The sequence below is a fragment of the Gorilla gorilla genome, chromosome 10 (assembly GCF_029281585.2).
Source record: "Gorilla gorilla gorilla isolate KB3781 chromosome 10, NHGRI_mGorGor1-v2.1_pri, whole genome shotgun sequence".
NCBI classification, from domain to species: domain Eukaryota; kingdom Metazoa; phylum Chordata; class Mammalia; order Primates; family Hominidae; genus Gorilla; species Gorilla gorilla.
Genome location: NC_073234.2, coordinates 123,199,434 through 123,213,568, shown reverse-complemented (window position 1 = coordinate 123,213,568; position 14,135 = coordinate 123,199,434).

Here is a 14,135-nt window from a genome sequence, read left to right as displayed (position 1 = left end):
GATCAATTGACCCTTGAGAGAGTTGGGTGACAGGGGAGTATATTTTCTTAAGGCCTCTTTTGCCACTCGAGGAAGGCAGAAGGATTTTCTTCCTTTCCCTGAGTTATGGTGGACATCATTGAATAATTCATAGGCTTTTTCCTAATTCTCCTTAGTCCTTCTAGAACACAGGTCAGCAAATGTTTATGACTCCAGTTCCCATGATCTGAGTCTAGGTTCCAGTGGGGATCCACACTGGGGATGGCTTGCTGAGTGGTAGGGAATTGTCCCTTTCTTCAGCTGTCATTCTATCATTTACTTGACTAAGATACCAGGTATGTCCAAACTCTCAGGCTGCAGCTAATGCCACATGCTTTTCATTAAAGGCCAGGATTTGATCTTAAAATAGCATGACATCTCTCCAAGTGAGATCAAAGGTTTGCCCTAGACCCTGTAGGACATCTGTGTACCTATCAGGATCATCTGAAAATTTCCCCAGGTCTGCCTTGATCTGCTTTAAATCAGAGAGGGAGAAGGGGTCAAGTACCCAGGTTGGACCAAATTTCCCTCCCCCTACAGCTTGAAGGGGATACAACCAATAGCCAGGGAGTTTTGTGATCCTTTGGAGATTTCTTTGCTTGTTTCCTTCTGGGTGGGGGAGATTAGAGGAGGCTTATCATTAATAGGAAGGGGAGCTATAGAGGGTTAGGATATGGGGGTAAGCTGAGAGGTCCTTCTGTGGGATGTAAATTGCAAGCTTTGCATAGTTGTGGATTCTCCTTCAATGAAAAGAAAGCTTGGACATAAAGTATTTCACTTCTTTTGCCTTCTCTCTTACAGAAAAGGTCAAGCTGCAGGATAGTATTGTAATTTATATTTACCTCAGGTGGCCATTTTCCGCCATCAGAGAGAGAATATTGGGGCCAAGCTGTAGTGCAGAAAAAAATGAGCCACCTCTTTTTCAGGGTTTGCAGGTCAAATTGGTCCCAATGGCTTAGGATGCATTTCAAGGGTGAGCCTGTTGATGCCTGGGTGTTTCCCATCTGAAAGACAAAACCACCTGCAGTTTTTATTTGTTTGTTTCTCCCCCTGCCCAGGGACAACAGTCCCTGGACCCTGCTGATGAGAATAGCTGCCCTCACTGATGCAGCAGCAGAAACACCTCTTGCCCAAGAACCTGCAATGGTCCCTGGACCCTGCTGATTGGAATAGTTGCTCTCACTGACGCAGCAGCAGAAACACTAGTTTTCCTCCTAGACCACAAGGAGGACCGAGGAATGTTGGATTTAGTGGCCCTTACTGATGCATTCTCGAAAACCTGCACCCTTGCCTGTCCTCCTAGACCAAAAGAGGACTGAGAAAAATCAGATTTAGTGGGTCTTGCCAACACATTCTCAAAAACCTTTTAGAGTCCTAAGCATTCTCCTGTAAGTATTGGGACTTTACTTGTGTCCTATAATGATGTTATGCCCCAGAAATGAAGTGGAGGGCCATACCCTGAGGGAGGGAAGGGATCTCCAGGGTTGGAAGAGTGATGCCTTTTGTCCTCACTTGAATAGGAAGGATATCATTTCTGAAGCTCCCCATATCCTAGCTTCAGGAATAGCTTTTGTTAGGCCTGCTAGTCTGAGAAGGGATCCTAAAATTCCAGATAGTCCCCTGCCCGATGGGGCTTTGGGCAAAAATTATGTCTTTCTGATTGGTGAGCCTTCTTTAGGCAAAGAAGGTAACAGAGTCCTGAAGTTTATACTAGAAATCATTCTTATAGGAGAAACTAGAAAAGCACCAGAGACAGGGAGTGGTTTTTAGAAGCAGGACTAGCCTCAGAGAAAAGAGGCGAGAGGAAGTTTGTCTGACAGGCACTAGGACCCAGGAGGCAAGGGTCAGGATAGATAGGATAGATGGGTGAATCTTGCTTGGGTGACATGACTTTGAGCTCTGCTCATGGCTGCAGGGTCAACCAAATTGTTTTCGGGACCCTGGAGCTGAATGGCTTTCCTCTCTGTTGACCCTCGGCCCAGCCCAGAAGTACATGAAAAGTGGAAGCTGGTTCTAGGCAAACCAAAGCTGCCAGCTCTGAAGAGTCGAGGGTTGTTAGCCCTTTCCCAGAAAGCTTGACACCCATGTCTTTAGTCTGGTGGCCACGCTAGTCACTTTCAACTGGCTGACAGGTGCAGGTATTTAGCCCCCAAATTCTAAGGAAAAATAGGACAGAATAGCAAGCAAAAGTGGTCTGGTGGTACTCACTTCTTGGCAATAGGCGATAACCCCTTCATTGTTGCCAAAATGTGTCCGGAATTGGTTCCTTCTGATGGGTTCTTGGTCTCACTGACTTCAAGCATGAAGCCACAGACCCTTGCAGTGAGTGTTACAGCTCTTAAAGATGGTGTGTCTGGAGTTTGTTCCTTCAGATGTTCAGATGTGTCCGGAGTTTCTTCCTCCTGGTGGGTTAGTGGTCTCGCTGACTTCAGGAGTGAAGCCACAGACCTTCACAGTGAGTGTTACAGCTCTTAAAGTTGGTGCATCCAGAGTTGTTTTTTCCTCCTGGTGGGTTTGTGGTCTTGCTGACTTCAGGAATGAAGCTGCAGACCCTCACATCATATAAAAAGGTAAATTCTAGGTGGTCTAGATATTTAAATATTGAAAAAAACATATGAAATGTTAAAAGAAAATTTAGAATAATATTTGTACCATCTTAGAGTGGCAGGAAATGTTGCTAAGCAAGCCAGGAAATCTAGGAGATAGAAAGAAAAAGAGAGCTGGCTTTTTAAAATGAACAAAAATGTGGCCAGGCATGGTAGCTCACGCCTGTAATCCCAGCACTTTGGGAGGCCGAGTGGGGCAGATCACCTGAAATCAGGACTTTGAGCCCAGCCTGGCCAACGTGCTGAAACTCTGTCTCTACTAAAAATACAAAAATTAGCTAGGCATGGTGGCGCATGCCTGTAATCCCAGGTACTTGAAAGATGGAGGCAGGAGAATCACTTGAACTGGGGAAGTGGAGGTTGCAGTGAGCTGAGACTGTGCCAATGCACTCCGGCCTAGGCAACAAGACTGAAAGTCTGTCTCAAAAAAAAAAAAAAAAAGTGAACACAAATTCAAATGACAAAAGGACACCAATAACAGAGTCTAGACCAGTGGTTCTCCACCAGGGTGATGTTGTCCCATTCCCCAAGGGGACATATGGCAACCTGGAAATGTTTGGTTGTCACAACTGGGTAGGGGTCAGGGTTACTTATAAGCATCCTATAATACCCAGAGACCCCTCACAACAAGGAATTATAATGCTGAGGTTGAGAAACACTGGTCTAGACAAGTGGTAGTTTGGGAAAACCACATTAGCCATCCGTGAATCAGATCAGACAGCTCGAAGTTCAAATTCGAACCCCATCATTCCCTAGCTGTTACTTAACCTCTTTAACCCTCAGGTCAGATGACAGTATTATTCACAGCACAGTGTCTGAGGGTAGGATGTTTGTGAGCACTTGCATAAGCGCTCTCATTTAATCCTGGGTAGTTGTGGATATTATGGCCACCATTGTGATGATCCTAACAAGGACTCCTTATGAAGCAGCAATCAGGTTCCAGGCAGCCAAGCTGTGTGTTTGTTATTGGGGTTGGGAGATGAAAGGGGTAATGGTCAAGAACGTCTTTACTGCTGAGGACCTGCACCAACTCTGGCTGGAAGTGTAGGGAGCAGGTAGGCAAGAGGAGGGTGGAGAGGGCCCCAGGACACCAGGTGGGGGCCAGGTACTGGCAGGGGGGTGTCAAGCCCACCCCAGTATCATTATCAATTAATATTATGAAAAGTTTCCATTTCTATATAAATTCTTATACTGGCTAGCTAGGTCACAAATAAGCTTTTTCTTTCTTTGGTTCTTATGTAGCTCATTCATAGATAGCACATATTAATGAGAAAATGTAAGCACAGACTGCCATGTAAAAAATGTGTTACCATCTATTTCTTTCAGTAATCATAGCTAACGCTTATATAGCTTTTGTTTTATTTCCACAAAATGATGCTTCATAGAACTTGCACATATATACTGAATGATTTTAGCAACTATATCCATCAATTATGTTTTTCATAGAGTCTGCTGTCAAAATTGAGCACAATATTTTAGAATATGTATCATGGAGCAGACTAAAGCAATAAAGGGAAACATCAGTCTATTGCTTTAAAATCCCATTAAATCCAGAATTTTGACTTAACATAGCTGGATTACTGTCCATCATGATAAAACTAATTTTTTTACGTTTAACTGAAATTGTTATTTGATAAATGTAAAAGATTAAAAATATCTATGTCACAGGTTTGATCTTCTAGGCTACATTTCTTTATAGGTCTGGATGTCCTTTGAGATAAAACGTATGTTAAATTATTATTGAACAGTGTCTCATGTCACACGACTCAACTAAAACTAAAGAAAGTTACTTGCCAATTTTCAAATTTGGAATCCATTAATTTTTCATCAGAAAGGCATTGTATTTTCACTCTGTCACCCAGGCTGGAGTGCAGTGATGTGATCCTGAATCACTGAAGCCTTGACCTCCAGGGCCCAAGCAATCCTCCCTTCTCAGCCTCCCAGATACCTGGGACCACAGGCATGCCCCACCACCTGGCTAATTTTTTTTTTTTAATTTTTGTAGAGATGAGGTCTCTCTATGTTACCCAGGCTGGTCTTGAGCTACTGGTCTCAAGTAATCCTCTTGCCTGGGCCTCCCACAGTGCTGGGATTATAAGCATGAGCCACTGTACCTGGCCACTTGCATTATTTCTGTGAGAAATTTGCTGTCATTTTTATCATTGTTCTTCTGTATAAGCTGTAATTTTTTTTTCTTCTGGCCACTTAAAATTTTCTCTTAGATGAGTTGGTTGGAGAAATTTGATGATTATGATGTGCCTCAGTATGGTTTTTTTCGTGTTTTTGTGATTATGGTTTGTTGAACTTTTCTCCATCTCCCACTTATCTTTGGAAGAAGATATTTTTATTTGAGTTTGGGTTTTAGGTCAATTATAGCAACAGTTTAGAGATGACCCTTTTTCCTACACCATCTTTTGACACTGAGATATTTGTCAATCAGGGTGGTATCAGGAGATGAACCACACCAGTAATTTAAACAGGAAACATTTCAGGGTTGTTAAACCATAAAGAGTAGTTAACTCATGAAAAGGATAAAAAAGACTGTTAAGCCTTTCACGAGTAGCAGATTCAGAAAGCAGCTACCGACTCATGCTGAGGGAAGCCAGCCAGCGAAGGAACTAAGAGCTTGGGAATGAGACTCCAGGCAAGGCTGAAATTCAGACTTTCCCAAAAGACCTCAACTCTGCTGTGACCTCCAGCCTGCCAGTGGCCAAGATGCTTGCCAGAGTGTGTGAGCCGGCGCTGGTCCACAGAAGGGTCTGTCATTGCCCAGGGGCATGTAGGTGGGCTGAAACAGTTCGGTAGGATCAGCTCCAAGGTGGGGAGTCAGTTGCCTGAGGATGCAGCAGGAGCTCATCTCTAGAAGTGTCAGCCAGGGAATTTATGTTTGAATTGATCATCTTTCCCCCATTTCCCTTTTAGGGATCTGGAAAATTGAGTCCTAGGCTAAACAGATGCCTTCCTTAGCAGTATAGAATGTAGGCCAGACATGGTGGCTCATGCCTATAATCCAGGTGCTTTGGGAGGTCAAGGTGGGAGGAGGTCAGGAGTTTGAGACCGGCCTAGGCAACAGAGTGAGACCCCATTTCTACATGAAAATTAATTAGCTGGGCATAGTGCTGCCTACCTATAGTCCCAGCTACTTGGGAGGCTGAGCTAGGAGGATCACTGAGCCCTGGAGTTTGAGATTGCAGTGAGCTATGGATGTACCTCTGCAGTCCAGCCTGTGTGATACAGCAAGACCCTGTCTCACAACAAACAAACAAACAAACAATCAGAAAAGACAAAGAAAAGAAAAAGAAAAAAGAATACAACACGGAAAAGGAGATGAATTTTCAGTGCTCAGCAGTCTGTTGCTGCCATAAGGGGGTTTTGACAACCAAGTGTTAAATATAGTGAACCCCAAGTTTCTCTTCAAAGAATCAGTATATCAGTATGTTCAACTCTTTTATTCTTTGATTCTCCATTTTAAAGTTTAACTTCCTGGTTCTCTTCTCCCCCTTGCTTCTAGTTTCAGTAAACAACCTTCCCGCCAGTCCTAATCAGTAGTTCACCTCTGTTCCCCTGGCCACCTGCTCCATCCTGACTCATCCCAGTCACCTGCTTTGACCTGAGTCACCCTGGTCACCCGCTCTGACCTAAGTCACCTTGAGTTACTTGTTCCTAACCATCCTTCCTGCCAAACTACTCACCCTGCCACTCTGGCTCATACCCCTGCTCTCCTTAAAATAGCCAATCAGAATTAGCTTAGACTGTGTGGTCCAACCCTAGCCGACAGGGGAAAGACACAGCAGTGGGGGCTACCTGCATCAGGAATAAGAACTCCTTTCCCTTCCCTGTCCAGGTGTGCTCTTGCCATTTCTCTATTCACGAGTGCTACCCTTCTATAGAAGTAAAAATTGCCTTGCTGAGAAAATTAAATTTATGTTCGAGTGCTATTTCTTTGTGGCACCAGGGAATGAGCATTTCTAATAATTGGGCTAAGTGTAATTGCTTTGCTCTTGCAGGGGCAACCCTCATTTCCCACCTATTCTACCATAGGTTGTGATATTTAGGCTGCTGAGATTTGGGAAACAAGGCTCACACATAGAGTGAGAGGGAAGTCGACCAAAGAAAGGCCCTGAGATGTAGGGCCAAATTCCAGGACCCAGGAGGAAGCACTCATGGTGAACAAGTGCCTCTGGTCAAGCTAGCTGAGTAACTGTTGTTCTAGGTGTGAGGTGGTGACTGCTTTGGGTTGGGGGACCCTTTTGGTAATTCTCAACCAGGGAGCAGCCCAGTGGTCTGCAGCCAGGCAGTGGGAATTACTGCTCTATGAGGTCACTGCTTATTCCAACCCCGCGAGCCAAGCCATTCCACCTCAGCCACCACAGGAAGGGAGGCCTGCAGGGTGCCCCTATAGGCACTACCCCTCCCAGGGTTAGCTAATTCCTAGAGATGGCAAAGAATGTGCCTTTCATGTGCAAACCAACCAATCCAGAGCTCATAGCCTGAAGCCCTTTCTTTATTGGGCTCTCACACTCTGGGCCACTATCCACCTGTCCTCATCATTCCAAGTCCAGGTACCAGAAAACTAGGTATCTAGTTGTCTGTCCCTGTGCCCCAGAGCCCACCAAAAGTATTCAAACTAGCCAATCCTAAACCTGCTTGCTTTGCTTCCCCTGTTCCTTCCCAGGGGAAACCACAATACAGATTCCTGTCTTCTGTCTCCTGACCACCCTGGTGCTTCCCTGTATTGCCCCGTGTGGCACAGTATGTCCCCTTTTCTTGAAATCTATGAGTATAACAAGCTTTTTTCTTTATACCAGTCATTTCTGTGTCTGCCTGTCTTGCCATACCTGTTTAAAAACAAATCTCAGGCACCCTTAAAACACCGTGCCACATCATGGTCTTGATTCAAAACATAGACTGCATCCTTAAGACAGGACTCCCATATGTCAGGGTGCTGTCTCTCAATAATTCATGCCATAACTGAGTCTTCAGCAAGTCACTCCACTTTTAATTAGGCCAGCCACTTCCAGGCGAGGGGTACATGGTGAGACCAGTTAATTTCATGCTGCACTTCTTTTACAGTGGAATGAGTTCCCTGATTAGACACAACACTGTGGGAAATGCCACCGTGGTGGGTAAGGATCACAGGAACTTAGAGATGGTGATGCTGGAAGAAGTATTACAAGCAGGGACAGAAAATCCACATCAAGCATTCATGTCCCTTCCACGATAGAAGTGGCCAATGGAATCAATCTGCCAGCAGGAGGCTGGCTGGTCCCAGCATTAGTGCTATATAGGGGACTCCATGTTGGTCTCTGCTCTTGGCAGATTGGGCACTTGGTGTCAGTGGTAGCCAGGTCAGCCTTGGGAAGAGGGAGATTTTCTGTCTTAGTTTATTTATTGTTGTTATAACAAAATACCCAAGGCTGAGTAACTTATAAGGAAAAGATGTTTATTTGGTCCCCTGTTCTGGTGGCTGGAATGTTCAAGAGTGGGTAGCTGCATCTGGTCAGCGGCCCAGGCTGCTTCAACTCATGACAGAAGATGGAAAGGGAGCAGGCAAAGTGACAACATGGCAAGAGAGAGGAGGCAAGAGAGAAAAGCTGAGGAAGCCAGACTCTTTTTTTGTAACTACCTGTTCTTGAGGGAACAAATCCATTCCCATGAGAGCAAGAACTCACTCCAATGGAGGACATTATTCCCAAGGGATCTGGCCCCATGAGCCAAATACCTCCCACCAGGCCCCACCTCCCAACATTGTCACATTGGGAATTGTATTTCAGCATGATTTTTGGAGGGGACAAACCACATCTAAGCCATGGCAGCCACGCTGATGAGCTCATGCACAGCCTCTATGTGTGCCACTATGACTGGCCCTCTGTCCATGAGTCCACTGGGCAAAGACAGGGATGACTGGGGGACAAGGTTGACTGACATCTATGGAATGTGTCATTTTGTCCACCTGATTATTGAAACCTCCTCTGCAGAGAGTGTTCTTGTGCCATGTGGTGAGCGTTTATATGGAATGTCAGGGTCTGCTCATAATGTCCATTCTGAGAGGCCCAGCCCTATGCCTCTTCCCACTCTTTCTTGTCATTAATTTTCTTTCTTTTTTTTCTTGTCATTAATTTTCTTTTTTTTTTTTTTTTTTGAGATGGAGTTTTGCTCTGTCGCTCAGGCTGGAGTGTAGTGGCACGACCTCAGCTCACTGCAACCTCCACCTCCCAGGTTCAAGCGGTTCTCCTGCGTCAGCCTCCTGAGTAGCTGGAATTATAGGCACACACCACCAAGCCCGGCTAATTTTTGTTATTTTTAGTAGAGACAGGGTTTCACCATGTTAAGCGGGCTGGTCTTGAACTCCTGGTCTCAAGTGATCTTCCCGTCTCAGCCTCTCAAAGTGCTGGGATTACAGGCATGAGCCACCGTACCTGGCTACTTTCATTATTTTTCAAATCTGATCGTTGATCTTTCTGAGTCCCTGATTATCCAGCCAAACCTCTAGCAACTCCTCATGAGTCACTGTGGTCCATATTTCTTGCGGTCTCTCAACCCAGACCAAGTTACCAGTGAAATATCCCCCTCAGTCTTCTGCCCCAGGAAAGCCGACCTTCCCTGCTGTCGTTCAGGGCACCCTGAGTGGGGCAGCAGTGCTGCAGCTGGCCACCTTCAGGTATCACCAGCACGTCTTGCAGACCCAGCTGTAAACAGGCTCAGATTGCTTCTTCCTCAGTCAATTGGTCCTAAGGAGCAGCCCAGGTAGCCTTAGGCTGGATGGGGAGACCTCTGGGTTCCTGTAAGCCCTTACACCAGAGGCCTGGGACCTGCTTCCTGCCACATCTCCCCAGAGTTCTGCCAAATATGTTCTCCCTGCTAGAATTTTTGTTTGGTTCTTGGGTGGTGCTCACTCAGGAATCTTCACTGTCCCTAGCCTGGGGATTAGGGGATGGGTGAGGGGGCGGTGGTCAGCTGCTGTCCTAGGCTTGAGGCCTGCACCACCCATCCTCTGCTAGTGCCCCAAGGAAGGCAGTTAGGCCTGGGTCCTGGTCCTGGTCATCAGGAATGGACCTCTCTGTGTGGTCCACAGAGAAGACCTCTCTGTCTTCTGGGATCCTGGTCTCAGTCTCCTCCTTCATTGGATGGCATTGAGTGCCGGGGTGAGGCTCTGCTCTGCCGGAGCTCTCTGCCTCCAGGAGGGAAGCCAATCAATGTGAGGTCAAAGATACGGCAAATAGAAAAGGGGCCGGGCCTCTGGCTTCAGGTGGCCCTGAGGACCCCACACCTGGATTCCATGTTATTCAAGGTAATAATTCTCCCCTTGTCTGAGGCCATTCGAGTTGGGTTTCTGGGACCTGCATGAGGCTCACTGACATGGTCTATAACAGACGTTGCATGCGTGCTCTGGAAGTGTGGGGGGAGGGGCACCCAGCAATGCTGTCTTGGCCCCAGATACTGTGCAGTGGACCCTTAAACAATGCAAGGGTTGGGGCACCGACCACCACCCCTGACCCTTTGTAATTTATTGAGCATTATGTAGTATATAGACTACTCTTGCATTTTATTTGATCATCACAATGTTTTGAGTTAGGTGTAATATAGGAATGATACTTGTGTTACATAACAGAAGACTGGTTCTAAGAAGCATATATTGAGTTTTTCAAGGTTTGAAAAAATTAGACTCAGTAGATCAAGAAGGTAAATTCTAGATATATGGCATATAAAACTAGAATTTATAAAACGGTGCATATGGGCTTCTTTGCATACTACCTTTTTTAAACTTTCCTTTAGTGTATTAAAGTAATTAAGCCTCAGGATTAGTGAGAAATAAAATGGAGATACTTGTAACCCAGTAATGCTTTTTATTTTTAAGAGACAGGTTCTTGCTTTGTCACCCAGGCTGGAGTGCAGTGGCATGATCATAGCTCACTGCACCCTCAAACACCTAGGCTCAAGTGACCCTCCCACCTCAGCTTTCCAAGTAGCTAGGGCTACAAGAGCACACCGTCACACCTGGATAATTAAATTTTTTTTTTGTATAGATGAGGTCTCACTATGTTGCCCAGGCTAGTCTCAAATTTCTGACCTCAAGCAATCCTCCTGCCTCGGCCTCCAAAAATGTTGGGATTACAGCCATGAGCCAGCACACGTAGCCCAGAAATGTTCCTAAAAGCCAGAAAAATAAAGTTAAATGCTATTAAGAAAAATTTAAAGGGATAAAAATATACTATGATATATGAAATGTCACAGCTCAGTCACGGTCACTAAAATATTGATTAAAATGTAAAACAGTTCAGGCAAGTCTGAGAACTGAGAGGGAAGTACAGAATTGGTTTGGAAGCCAGAATTAGGATTGTCAGAGCTGAGAAAGCAGAAGCAATGCATGAGTGTGCACAAGACTGGGGCACATAAGCAGCTCCATGGTATACTGTGTGTCCTCTTATATGGCAGGCCAGCTCCAGGCCAGCAGATGAGAATCACCTGATGGGTGGAAACAGTGGATTTAGATAAAACCTCAGACCATGCAACATAACTAAGAGACTTTAAATGTTTGTCTTATGGGCCATAAAACTAATAAAAGCAACAGCACAGGGAGAATAGAGCAGGTCGGTAAGTGCAGTAAGCCAACTGCCACCTCTTCCAGGGCATCAGTCATCCCAAATAAATATTGGAGCAGCAAGATTTGACAAATCTTGTGAGAAGAGCTCTTGGTTCAGAGTCCAAGGCATGATCTGGAGGACTCAGGTGTTCAGGGGTCTCCATCCCCAGGGAAGCAACTACATTCTTTCCCAGATCTATTACTCTTCACTGTGGTAACTCTGGGAAAGTCACTCAAAATGTCTACATTTTAACTCGCTGATTTGGAAAATATAAGTTTTAGCCCCTGCTCTGCCCATCTCTCGGGGCTGATGTGGGGATCATGGGAAATCACAGATCTCCTCCATGAGCTGGAAAGCATCATGCCCACACAAAGGGTGAAGTCACTTTCCATCCGCCCCTGCTCAGGAGCCACGCAAGCTCCCTCTCTGTATTCAACCACTACTGAGTATCTGGATTATTCTTCCAGACATTGAATGATTGAACACTCTTGGGCATTTACAAGGCATGAGTCTTCTGAAGACTTTATCTGTATTTCATCCATTTTAGCCCTATGCCATAGCACAGACCATATTAACATTTCCACATTTCAGAATAGGAAACTGAGGCACAGAGGGGTTCATATCACTCTCCCAGGTGTGTGCAGATTCTAAGTAGGATTTGAACCCAGGCCATTCTTGGTGACTTGGATCTGCTGCCTTTCTATATTGTCTCATCTAAATAAATGCTTCTGCCTGCACAGTCAGTCTGGCTTTAAGTGCAATCAACCTTGCAAGATCTTCCTAGCGTCCAACTCTGTTTCAGGTGACATTGAAAAGCAGATGGTGAAAAATGGGATCAAAAGTTTGATCTGTGAATAAGTTTTTACTAATTTCTCTGTGGTCCTCTGCCAGCAAGATGTCAAGAGCTGTCTTTATTGTAACACATTTTCTAGCATCTTGAAATGAAGATGCAAGAAGCTATCCACATTGGCTTCAAAGATCAGTTGCCACTTCAAATAGTGGGTGAAAAAAATCTGCCTATGGGAAAAAATTCTCCCTGGTGAACATGAAGGTAGTGTGAAAATTTAATCATTAAGTTCATTTAGGCAAATTATTTCAGCTTATTTATTCAGTGCCCCATATTAGAGACATAACTCAATAAATGCTATACCATGTTCTTCATTTATTTTATGCATGCCAATTTAAATGTATTAAGTCAATCAATAGTGGTACAACTACACAAGTAAAAATATATTGACAACTTAAAGTTTGGTTCACTTTTTTGTTTGTTTGTTTGTTTTTTGGAAGCAGGGACTGACTCAGTCACCCCAGAGTGCAGTGGTGCAATCATGGCTTACTGCAGCCTTGAGCTCCCAGGGGCAGGTGATCCTCCCAGCTCAGCCTCCAGAGTAGCTAGGACTAAGGCATGTGCCATCATGCTCACTCAATTTTTCTTTTCTTTTTTTCTTTTTTTGGTAGAGATGGGGTTTCACCATGTTGCCCAGGCTTGGTTCACTTTTTTTTTTTTTTTTTTTCAGACAGAGTCTAGCTCTGTCACTCAGGCTGGAGTGCGGTGGCGCGATCTCGGCTCACTGCAAGCTCCACCTCCCAGGTTCACGCCATTCTCCTGCCTCAGCCTCCCGAGTAGCTGGGACTACAGGCACCTGCCACCACACCCGGCTAATTTTTTTGTATTTTTAGTACAGATGGGGTTTCACCGTGTTAGCTAGGATGGTCTCGATCTCCTGACCTCGTGATCACCCGCTTCGGCCTCCCGAAGTGCTAGGATTACAGGCGTGAGCCACCGCGCCCGGCCAGTTCACTTTTAATAGTAAAGAACATCTTAAGTGTTTAGATATTTGCTTTCAGTTTGGGCAAGTATGAATACAGATATTATAAACCTTCCTGTATCATTTTTGTAAACACAATTTTTAAAATATAAAACTAAGGAATACCTAGGATTTTATGATTACTTGCTTGCATGGTAAGACTCGATTTTTCTTGGTAAGAATTTGGTAGAATTTACCAGTGAAACAATCAGGATGTAGTGTTTTTTGTTTTTATTTTGAAAAGTTAATTATTATTCAATTTTTTTTTTTTTTTTTTGAGACGGAGTCTCACTCTGTCGCCAGGCTGGAGTGTAGTGGCGCAATCTCAGCTCACTGCAAGCTCTGCCTCCCGGGTTCTCGCCATTCTCCTGCCTCCGCCTCCCGAGTAGCTGGGATTAAAGGTGCACACCACCACGCCTGGCTAATTTTTGTATTTTTAGTAGAGATGGGATTTCATCGTGTTGGTCAGGCTGGTCTTGAACTCCTGACCTCAAGTGATCCACCTGCCTCAGTCTCCCAAAATGCTGAGATTACAGACTCGTTCTTAAGGTGACTATTTCACATGGATGAAGTTGCCCTCACTAGGAAGCCAAGGTTCTGTCTTCATTTATTTCTGACTCTCTCATTTTCCTTCCTTCACCACCAAGGAGAATGGCCCGGCAGCAGCTCAGTCCATGCTTGTCAACCACCCACCTCCATATACTCCAGCCCTGGTCCACATCCCCCAACGCTCCTTTTGTAGGATTCCTCAACAGCACAAATGCACCAACTGTCACTCTATGTTCTCCTAGACCTACAGGAGGAGTGTGCAGGTGATAATCCAGAGGAGGAAGTGTCATCTATCAAGGTAAGCTGCATTTCCTTGTCTGGAAAATAAATGTTTTTTCAGGGGCTTCTTTCCTTTTTAATGAAATGAAGATAGGAAAATCTGACCATGGCTGGGCACGGTGGCTCACGCCTGTAATCCCAGTACAGGCCGAGGTGGGCAGATCATTTGAGGTCAGGAATTTGAGACCGGACTGGCCAGTATAGTGAAACTCTATCTCTACTAAAAATACAAAAATTAGCTAGGCGTGGTGGTGCATGCCTGTAGTCCAAGCAACTCAGGAGGCTGAGGC